Raw genomic sequence first — 10140 nt, forward strand, 5'->3', positions numbered from 1 at the left:
CTCTCTCCAGCTAATACTTTTAGGCTCCAGGCCTCTCATTAAGTGTTTCAGGGACCAGAACATAATTCTGGTCAGAGTGTCACCACTCAGGTACAACAAAACATAGTGAAATGTCAGTAGGTTTCCAAATCAATTAACACCAGTGGGATACTGCTCAAGAATATATGGCTGCCTTCTCAAAGACGAAACCTACAGACCAGATACATGGTTAAAGGACTTCTGAGACTGCTGTGATTTGCATCCTGTCTGACCATCACCAGACTGCAGGCATTGCACTCTATAACTGCCGAAAAGACCAGCTCAGAGAACAGGGAGCCTGAACAACATCTCACTGCCCTAAAGAGCATTTCTCCCATCAAAGGAGGAAAGAAATCTTATCTTGAAAACAGATTTTGGGTTTTGTTTCATTAAAAAGGATGTTTGTTCAATTGTGATAACAAAAGCAACAATTACGGCTTTTCTTTATGTTTTTTATTTAGGACAAAATTCAGAGTATCTCTAAAGAACAGATCTTTAGATATAGCTGGAGTATTAGCTTCAGAGTGTAGGATATAGGCTACTATAAAGATCTTCAGTTAGAAACTGTCAGAAAAACAGCCTGAGCACTCTTGCTTTCTCCATTGAAAAAAACCAACAGATGATAAAATAGTGAAGCCTATAAAACAAAAAATGAGAAAAAATTGAAAAATAGTTTTTAATTCTTTGTAATTAATAACACTTTCAAAGAACAACGGGAGGTTAGTAAGGCCCCATGTCTTGACATAAGTAGAATCACTTATTTTTTTGTGTTTCTGTGGCACAAACAGAATTGTGCCACCTGTTATCAATTATTTATTTAACAGTACAAATAACGTATCAGTAGTTAGGACAGCAATAGCTAGCCGAATGTTGGTTTAGTCAAATATGGATAGCATATTTTTAAATTGTACCTATAGAGAAATCCCCAATAGTACAAAATAAAACCAAGCTATCAAATACAAAACAGAATATTTTAGGTCATAACGTCATTCAGCTTTGATGCGTTAATGGCTTTTTAAATAACTCTCTTGTCTGATTCTCTAAAAGAAAAAAGAAAAAAAGTAATCCAAGTAAAACTTTTTTTTAGTTTTCCTAATCCGCTTCCTCAAATAAGAAGTGTCGCTACAAACGGAAAAAGAAATCCTTGTGTGCGATTTACAATAATTCAGAAGTGGTCACTACGGAGCAGCTCTGCAGTGCCTTTGGAGGAAACGGCGGGTAAGCGGCAAACCATTTTCAGCAGCTGAGCTAAACCGAATCTCAGGTCAGTAATGATGCTAATATATGAGCATGGATGTAAAGGAAAATGTGTGGCTTGAGAAGCAGAGACAGGGACGAGAGGGAATGTTCCTCACTGAGACAGCATGAGGTTATTAGCCATCTTCAAAGAAAAATACTTTTCTCCTTATTAGGCAATTATGCAAATGGTGAAGAAGAAATTTCTGGAAGATGTGACTATCCTTTCTGTTCCATCCTTCCTCTACCGAGGGTGCCTTGAGAGAAGAAATCTGCCAGTTACAGAAATGTGACAGCAATGGTTTTATTTGAGCACAAGGATGCTAATATACTTCCAACAATTCTCTGTTCTGGACTGAGACCTCCGTTACAGAGTTCAAGCCATCCTGCGGTCCTGCTATTTTCAGAACGTTCTATATAATTTTTCAACCTACACTATGAAACAGGTATAGACTAATTACAGGGATTATTGATGGCTTAAGTTTGGTCAGAGTCACTCTCCTGGGGAAAATAAATCCTCTCCAGAACCAACATAATCATTTCTGGTTTGGTTTGAGCTGCCATCCATCCTGTGTCAAAGATGGCTTTAATATTATTTCTTTTGGTTTCTCTTTTTTTTTTCCCCCCTCCCTAATGGGAGACTGGCCTAACTGGGGAAATCTAAGACACTGCAAAGCTAGTTTGCATTTTGTCTCTTTGTCTCTTTTTTTCTAGTCAAGCCTCTATCTCACCTGCCTGCACCCACAGCCTAGCTTAAGCTGACAACAGACCTCCATTTTTTCAACTGATTAATGTTTCGCCTTTAGAAAACACTGTAAAAATACTTTTCAATATTGCTCTTCATCAAACAGACTACTCAATAGACAGAAACTCCCTATATTTCAAGTACTACATATTTCAAACCAAGGAACTAAGGGTGATTAAAATGCACGTTTTCTTTAATACCTTTGGCACGGTTCAGCTCCGTTGGGGTGACTAAGAGGAGCCCACCTACACGGATCAGAAGCTGTACGGGAGTTGTGCTGAGCACATGGCTTGACGGGAGCTGCAAAGTCCAGCCTGGCCGGGGGCCAAGCCAGGTTTCCCGGTAGGAATGTGGCCCAGGAGCCAGCTCCCCCAGCCACACTAACTGCACTATCTGCCCGCTTCAAACCGGGACATTTTACTTCTGTGAAAACTTTGGACATGAGAAGATTACTGGGAAACCAGGAGTTGTATTTATGCCAGATGCACCTACTAAATCAAGACTTTTAAAACTTTCTAGAAAGGAGCGTTATCCTGTCGCTCCTTTTCCTAAGGTGCCTTTGTGTGCTGCATGCAGCGGACATATATCTGGTCGACTGCAGAGCTCCATGATTATTCCGTCCTTTCTTTTTTTTTTTTTTCAGACCATTAAAATGGTTACACTCAACAGTTTTAAAATAAAATTTGGCAAAATACAACTTTTACTACTTCTCAATTTGTAGCTCATATTACATCTCTTGCAAGTGAACAAATTGGAAGCTTATGTCTTCCAGGCTAAGTCCTGAGTGCACCATACAGAATAAATATTGACTCTAGCGTAAGGACTAAGGGTCAGATCCAGCCCTGTTTTAAATCTTTTCTGTCCAGCTCTGCCAGCATAAAGCCAGCCTTAAAACCACAGTAACTGGCCCCTGAAGAATTCATATTCTATAGGGCAAGCGTTAGCACAGACAAGCTGCAGTGGCTCCTATGAAATCCTTGCGCTCATGCACAGACCTCTGCCAAGACTCTTATTAGGCAAGTCTAGTTTATGTCTGGGATAAGCCCAGCAGCCAAGCAGCCTTACAAGAAAGAGAGGCCACCTCTGAGCTCTTCCCCACCTGCAACTGAGAAGAAAATTGCCTTGGCCTTTTGGGAAGAAAGACAGCATACCTTTGGCTTGCTCTTCTACCCCACCTTTCCCTCTGCCCTGCTAAAGATATTCCCCAAAGACCTGTTTGGTGTTGACATCCCAGTAAAAAAAAACAAAAACAAAAACAAAAACAAAAACACACAAAAAAACCCCAAAGAAACAAGAAAAAAAAAAAAGAAAAAATCCAGGGAAAAAAAAAAGAAAAAAAAAAGAAAGACTGGGTACCCTAATAAACATGTATTTACAGCTTCTACCTAGGCAAAGTCATAGGTGGGCTAAGTCTGAAAACCTCCTGACCAGCATCAGTGTGCATCTCTGAAGGATTTAACTGGCATGAAGATAGGTAAGCATTTGATCATCCTTCTTTGCAAGGCTATACATTCATTCATGGTCTGAGCATGTTATGTAGCAACACAACAAAAGGAATGCAGTCCTTGGGGCATACACAGTTCTGGCATTTTACACAAATCAAAAAAAAAAGATGACCAACTGCAACCTTTTTTATACTACTTGACACCGCACTTGCCATCATTGATCTGTACTTACTAAAAAGGTAAGAAGAAACACTTCCTAAATTTCCCAGTTTTATAAAAAGGCTTCCCACTGTTGACCAGAGAGATTTTCTTTGCACTTCCAACAGCCCCTGGTTAGAGGCCCCATCTGACTGTTGTTTTGTAGCTGGTCTTCTACTTGTCTATTTGAACACCTCTAGGAATCACTGTAAATTCCTTTGTCAACCACCGGCACTTGGTAAAGTCTTGAATTACCGGGGAATGCAAGGATATCTGTGCTTTTGCTGCAGTTTGACAGGAGTTGCAAGACATGCAATTTTACACATGCAATTCCAAGAAGGCAGCCCTTTTAAAACAGGTTAGATGTATTTATTTTAATCTACCACTTTCTATATCGTAATTGCTGTTGTTATCCTCTTCAGATTTAAAGACACTACTCTAATTTGTTCATTTAATTCCGCCCCAGATGTTCTGCCTGCCCTCCGGATTTCAGTACTTTATTGAACATATTGCCATTCTCCAAAACCAGCCAGAGAATGACAGTTTTGAAAATACCCTGAAACATTTAGAATAACACACATGTTTTTTATATTTGGGCAGCTGAACTAATCATTACAATGTATTTTTTTAAATGTCATTTAGAGGTATTAGCCAATACAAACCCAAATACTGCTCAGCAAGTACACATAGTACACTGGGAATTTACTATGAAAGGATCAAACAAACTATACTAAGCTTACTTGAGGAGAAGCTGCAGGGCAGGATCTGTTCTCCATGGCTGTGTTGGGTGAATGCTTGTGCTCACAGGGGTTCCCCAAGAAGCCAGGAACTGAGGGGACTGACTGAGAGGATCCAGTTACAGAGGCATCAGGGGTATACTGCAAGCTCGCTGCGACCAAACACCAGCTTCAGGCTTTTACTCTCAGGTTTCCATGAAGGCACGTTTCTGTCCCCGGTGGTTGCTGGTTTCAAGGGACAGAATCTGCGCACGTTAAGACTAGAAGTGGTATGAAACCTGGCATCCTGATTTGTGCAATTATTATTTCAGTGCTTGCCCTAAATCTGGTTTGTATTTTGAGAACTATTCTAGAATCTCAGCTGTTGAGAGATGGCATATAACAGCACATTTCAGTTAATCGTAGTAGTATTGATTACTTAATTCATTTTAAGGCTTTACCAAACTCACCTTATTCGTGTTAATTCAGATAATTCAAACTATTATCTGAAACCATTATCTGAGTATGCTGAAGAAAACAACTGGAACCTGTCTGCTTAAAAGCACACTGAAGCCAACTACGAAAACAAATAAAAAATCCAATCTCTTGTACTCTAACACCCCTTAACCTTAACTGTAGGAACTTATACCTGCCTCAGACATTTCATGTAAATGTCAATGGGTACATGCTGTGAAGAAGAACAAGACTCTCCCTCCCTCGTCTGGATGTGATCATACCGAATCAGAGGTCAGGCACACTCTATCCCTTCTGTGGTGACCTTACAGAAAAAACAGGTATGAAACAAGAGTCTCTCATTTGACTCCAAGGAGCTTTTAAGATACGGATACAAGGTTTGACTCAGAGCGACTAAAAGGTGATAGATCATTCCAATAGCAAGTAAAAGTAAGAGCCAAATTCTGTTCTACGTTATCCTGGTATGAATCTAAAGCAATGAGTTGCAAATCCAAGGACGTAATTCCAGATTTATTCCTCATAAAAACGGAGTCAGACACCACTTAGGTTTAGGGTCTGACATCCTACATACTAAATATCTCAGGTTATTTGTTACAAGGTGAAAATAAACTAATCCAACATCGAAGATGTCTACAGAGAAATTCTTAACATATATTGCAATAAATGTTCAATTGCATGGTAGTAAGAAAACACAGGCGATTTTCTTTAAGAGATGCTGGCTTGCATTATAAATGCCTAGAGCACAGCTGCAGCAAAACACCCAGTTTTTGCTATGTTAAGTATCTCAAATATAATTTTAAATTGCCACTCTCCATAGAAAAATAGCACCCCCCAAAAAACTTAAATTCAAGTTAGGTGTATTTTAAGAAGCCATAGAAGTTGCCTACAGCAGAAATGCTTTAACACTGACCTTTTCACTATAATGACAAGGATTGCTCACTTAAAGTACATCACTATTTCCTGTTTCAGCATCATACAGAATGTACACATTACTACCGGATGGAAAAAATGTATAAAAAAAGCTTTCACGTTGCCAAAGTCCAACTGAACACAGACTTATTTCCACAGGATGACTATTAAAAAAAAAAAAGAGAGAGAGAAAAAGCTACACAGGAGCCAAATTCATCTAAACCACTTCCTTTATAGGTAGAAGCTGGCAAACAAATCACAGTTCTTCTCCTTAAATTGAACAGAAACCTGCTATCAAAGAGATGCCAAAACAGCTAATAGGACAAACAATCTTGTCAGTCAATTAGCTGCTAATTGATCTCTCTGATCCCACTGCTTTTAATGGATCAGGTAAATATTTTGTTTCTGGTTGCCTAACCTTGCTGTGCACATAAGAGTCTGTCAGAGGTGCTTAATCATGTCAGATGATAGAAAGTCTACCTGTTCTGGCTGTCTTCCAAAGTGGACATCCTGAATCCCTCTCCATACAAATGCAAAGTATTGGGATTATTCAGATATGAAACTAAACAAGAAAATTACATAAACTGCTAATCTTCTCACACTTCTACTTATTTCCTTGGGGAACAAGTTAAAAAATGAAAACAGATGAGTAAATTACTAATCGTTTCCCTCATGGACCTTAAAATGTGATGGCAGAGCAATTGCAGATCTGACAGACAGCACTTCCAGTGTTATTAAAACTTCAGAAGGCAACAAAAACACCACAGTTGTTTTGCCCCCCCCACCTCCTTCTTTTGAATCATAGTACGCAGTGACTTACGAGAGCGAGAGCAGCTCCCATGCAGGGAACAGTCAGAGAGAGATGTCCACCACTAAGGTTTTCTTCAAACACTGTTGTGATGGCTGAAGCTAGGTTTACATGATGCCTAATCCTATTGGTCCTAACCTGCAGAAGAATGAGTTTCTCTCAAGGGTGAGTTAAGTAGTAAGTAAACAGTATTTACTAAATATACGTTAACAATGCATAGTAGTATCCAAAGCAGTGCTGAGATACAAATAAACTCCTAATTCTTTGGGCTGCTCCCTTCATCAGCAGAAACTCAACCTTACCTCACTTTCTTCTGGGCTACAGCAATCAAACATAAGGATACCGCGCCAAACCATAAAAGTGTGAAATAGTTTCTGATCACTATTTATAGGATTACTTTTTTTTTCACGCCTGCAGTGTAGAAAAGAAATGGGGCTTTGGCCCTGCTTTTGGCCCCAAACTATCATCATGTAAACGAATAGGCACTATGTAGCCCCCAAAGGCTAAATACCTAAAATCTGTGAAAAGCAGAGGCTCAGACACTAACCAATGATGCTACGTGATGCCACTCGGATTGCAAAGAAAGTTTTGCATTTGCAAGAACTGGTGAAAATTACTGAGATTAATTTCATTTTTCTCAATTCAACGCGAAGAAACATGTTAATCAAAAAGGGAAATTTTGCACCTTATAAAGGACAGATAAACTAAACTATGAATTTAGCAGCACTTGTGAAAAATAAAGTATAGGCAAAGAGCAAAATTCCCATGTGGATGTGGTTTCTAGTAATTTCTAGATTTATAAAACACCACCTACAGTAAGAAGGGTAAGAACAGTGTCACTGGAGAGTTCAAACTGTTAAAGCTGTCAGATATAAGAATTTTCCTAACTGAAATAACATGCAAAGGCTGAAATGCCTCTTCATTTTCACACAAGAGCTGCAACCTTGGGCAGCTGCTGGGGGGAACAGACCTGTGCTGGTAAGTCCCTGCTAAGATACCATAGAGCTTTTCCCCAAGTTCTCCCAGGGGAAAAAAAAAATCAAAATTTGTGTAAATATTGCATCATTTTTAGGGACAAAGTAATTATTATTCTGCTGCCAAATGGAAATACTAGGCAAATATCAGGTCTTTGCCTAGCATTTTCATCTTAGAGGGAAAATATCACTGAATTTTCTGGGAAGTGAGGCCTTTTTAGTTTAAAAGTTACACAATCCTAATTATGCAATCACGGCAAATTTCATGAACAGCTATGCCTTCTTTCACACCGTGTCAGAAGAAGCCACTTCCATTTCACATGAAAATATCAGTGTCTTCCAAACATTTTCTTGAATGAGCAAATGCACTGCCTCTGACGGACGCCCTTACCCCAGGGAGAATTACATAGGAAGACATTTATAGTATCTGAGCTTGTGTTTGTTTTTCACTCACACCAATTATCATACAAGCTTATTTTAAAACCTGTCATTGTTTACTAAGCCCTGTGGTCACCACATGTCAAAACAAAAACAGACGCATGCTAAACATCAGTAGCATGTTCTTACCATGTTTTTTCCATTTTTTGCACCCAAAGTAGAATGGGCCTTCGCAGCAGTTTTATTTCAATCCATACTGAGTACTTTGTTAAAGTTCAGCTGAGATCAGCTATTAAGCCCCAAATTCTCTATATTGCACATGCCACAAGAGTCACTGCTCTGCCGCCAAAATGTTTCATTTTGACTAGTGACTCAACAGAGGCATTTTGCTCTAGCAGATCTAGTCACTTAGCATTGCCTAAAGATTCTGACCACTACAGTGGTAATACAAGATACATTAATTAGATTGAACGATTAAGGATGCTGCTTTCTTTGCAACCCTCAGGATGCCTAGAAGGGGAAAAAAGAAAAATTACTCTTAGGAGTAACTCTTTAAAATTACTCAGGCCATATTTTAGAGTATGCCCTTTTTTTTAATTGCATGAAGCATTGGAAGTCAGTATGTATAATACCCAATTGCATCAGAATACCTCTTAAAAAAATCAGTAAAAAATGCATACGCTTTCTACTGCGTTTTTGAGGTATATATGAAATGTCACTCTTTGCAGCTAGGTTTCTTTCTGCAAAACACAAATCAACAGTGTTTATTAAGATGAGCATCATTCTCCTTTGAAAAGATGAAAGTCTACCAAAATGCCTGAAGCCACATATAAAACCTCTGTTATTCCACGGGGCTGTGTTGATATTTGAGGTACAGGTCAAGTTCACAGCTCAATTACAGATTCTCAACAAGCACAACACAATAAAACCTGAAACGTTTCTTGGGAAAGACACTGCTCAGGTTTCATGATGACTTTTTATCAGACAAGGTTAGACCAGTGTAGTATCACAGGGCATTCCTAGTACAAACAGCACCTTAAAGTTTCATATAGGTATCCCACATACACCAACTTTTGAAACTACTCCAAGGAAACCTGCAACATGAAACCATTATCCTGTACTTGATAAGTGGCACAATTAGATGCCGAATCACTTCTACCCAGGAAAAGTTTAAGTAAGGACAGCAAAAATCTTAATTTCAGCCACCAGGCAAGAGCTCAGCAGGCTCTAAGAGGACGTTTTCAGGGCTGACAGTTTATCAAAAGGGAAAGCAAACACTGCTCAGCTCCAGAAAACTCCAGACAAGTTCGTACAGGGTTCTCCTTCTCCTGCATCGTGCTTGGCACATTTCACCAAATTTAGTTTTCTTTCCATTGCCAAAATTGGAAGTGAAATCAGCTAACGGTCTGGCCCAAAAGTCTCTTGGGTGCTTGTGATACACCAATGACACCTGTACACTACACACAAAAGAAACCACCACCAACATACAATCATAGAATGGTTTGGAAGGAACCTTAAAGATCATTGAGTTAAGTCCCAAACATATCATAGACTCACAGAATCACTAAGGTTGGAAAGGACCTTCAAGGTCATCAAGTCCAACCATTAATCCAGCGCCACCATGTCCCCTAGACCATGTCCTGAAGCGCCACATCCACACGTTTTTTGAACACCTCCAGAGATGGTGACTCCACCACCTCCCTGGGCAGCCTGTTCCAATGCCTGACCACCCTCTCAGTGAAGAAATTTTTCCTGATATCCAATCTAAACCTCCCCTGGCACAACTTGAGGCCATTTCCTCTTGTCCTATCACTAGTTACTTGGGAGAAGAGACCAACACCCTCGTCGCCACAACCCCCTTTCAGGTAGTTGTAGAGAGCGATAAGGTCTCCCCTCAGCCTCCTCTTCTCCAGACTAAACAACCCCAGTTCCCTCAGCCGCTCCTCATAACACTTGTGCTCCAGACCCCTCACCAGCTTTGTTGCCCTCCTCTGGACACGCTCCAGCACCTCAGCATCCTTCTTGTAGTGAGGGGCCCAAAACTGAACACAGGATTCGAGATGCAGCCTCACCAGTGCCGAGTACAGGGGCACGATCACTTCCCTGCTCCTGCTGGCCACACCATTTCTGATACAGACCAGGATGCTGTTGGCCTTCTTGGCCACCTGGGCACACTGCCGGCTCATATTCAGCCGGTTTCCAGCGACGCTTCCCCAAGCCTGTAGCATTGCATGGGGTT

Source organism: Phaethon lepturus, unplaced genomic scaffold (genome assembly GCF_000687285.1).
Source record: "Phaethon lepturus isolate BGI_N335 unplaced genomic scaffold, ASM68728v1 scaffold57705, whole genome shotgun sequence".
Lineage (NCBI taxonomy): Eukaryota > Metazoa > Chordata > Aves > Phaethontiformes > Phaethontidae > Phaethon > Phaethon lepturus.